This window comes from Phyllobates terribilis, unplaced genomic scaffold (assembly GCF_046119375.1).
Source record: "Phyllobates terribilis strain yellow unplaced genomic scaffold, ASM4611937v1 Scaffold_9__5_contigs__length_417890890, whole genome shotgun sequence".
Taxonomy (NCBI): domain Eukaryota; kingdom Metazoa; phylum Chordata; class Amphibia; order Anura; family Dendrobatidae; genus Phyllobates; species Phyllobates terribilis.
Window position 1 is genome coordinate 224,200,557 of NW_027362769.1, and position 1,534 is coordinate 224,202,090.

Sequence of the window (1,534 nt, forward strand, 5' to 3'; positions counted from 1 at the left end):
TTCCTCTGTCCTCTCCCCCCAACCTCGCACAACAGAAATGTGATCAAGGTCTCCCTCATCTGATGAGTCTTCCATCAGTTCGTCCTCCACTTCTTCCTGGGCTCCTGCACCTTCCTCACTAGTTTGGCTGCTACCATGCGCCCTGGTAAAACCATCTCCCCCACCCTCACATGCCTGCCGCCTTGGTGCTGCCGACCGTCTGGACCTTGCAGATGTTAGCCCTTCCGCATACAACTCCTCCTCCTCTACTTCCTCCACCTCCTCTTGTGCCACCACCTGACTCCGAATTCTGTTTAACATGTGCTCCAGCATGTAAATCACCGGAATAGTCATGCTGATAATGGCATCGTCAGCACTAAACATCTTCGTCGCCATTTCAAAACTGTGCAGAAGGGTGCATAGGTCCCTGATCTGAGACCACTCCTCCAGCGTGATTTGCCCCACCTCTGAATCTCGTTGGCCCAGGCTATACGTCAGAACGTATTGCACCAGGGCTTGTCAGTGCTGCCACAGTCGCTGCAACATGTGCAGAGTTGAATTCCACTGGGTAGGAACATCGCATTTTAGCCGGTGAAGTGGCAGGCCCAACGACTTCTGTAGAGATGTAAGTCGCTGAGCTGCGGGATGCGAACGGCGGAAGTGAGCACACAGCGACCGTGCCCTCTGCAGAAGGCCATCTAGTCTGGGATAGTGGGCTAAAAATTGCTGGACAACCAGGTTCAACACGTGAGCCATACAAGGCACGTGTGTGACATTGCCCCGGCGAAGGGCCGCACCCAGGTTTGCAGCATTGTCGCACACGGCCTTCCCTGGTTTCAGGTCCAGTGGAGACAACCATTCATGAAATTGGTTCTCCAGAGCTGACCACAACTCCTCAGCTGTGTGACTCACATTTCCCAGACATTTCAATGTAAAAACCGCCTGATGACGTTGAGCCCTACTGCCAGCATAGTAAGGAGGTGTGCAGGATCCCTTCTGCGCAGTTAGAAAGCTTGTGGCATGACCAGACAGGCTTTGGGTGCAGGTGGAAGACCGAGAGGAGGTTGAGGAGGCAGAAGCAGTGGAGGAACTTTGACATAAAGAGGATTGACGCACAACTCGTGGGGACGGCAAGACTTGGACAGCAGCCCCTTGTCCTGCTGTCACCATAGTTACCCAGTGCCCAGTCAGCGACATGTAACGCCCCTGTCCATGCCTACTCGTCCAAGTGTCTGTGGTGAAATGCACCCTGTCACACACAGAGTTTCTCAAAGAAGCGGTGATGTTGTGTGCGACATGCTGGTGGAGCGCAGGCACACCTTTCTTTGAGAAGTAGTGCCGACTGGGCATCTGGTACTGGGGCACTGCGACGGACATAAGGTCTCAAAAATCCTCTGTGTCCACCAGGCGGAAAGGCAGCATTTCTGTAGCCAAGAGCTTGCAGATGGTGAAATTCAACCTCTTAGCTTTCTCATGGCTAGGAGGAAATGGTCTTTTACTTGTCCACATCTGAGGGACCGAGGGCTGGCTATTGTGCTTAGACGGGGTTGATAAG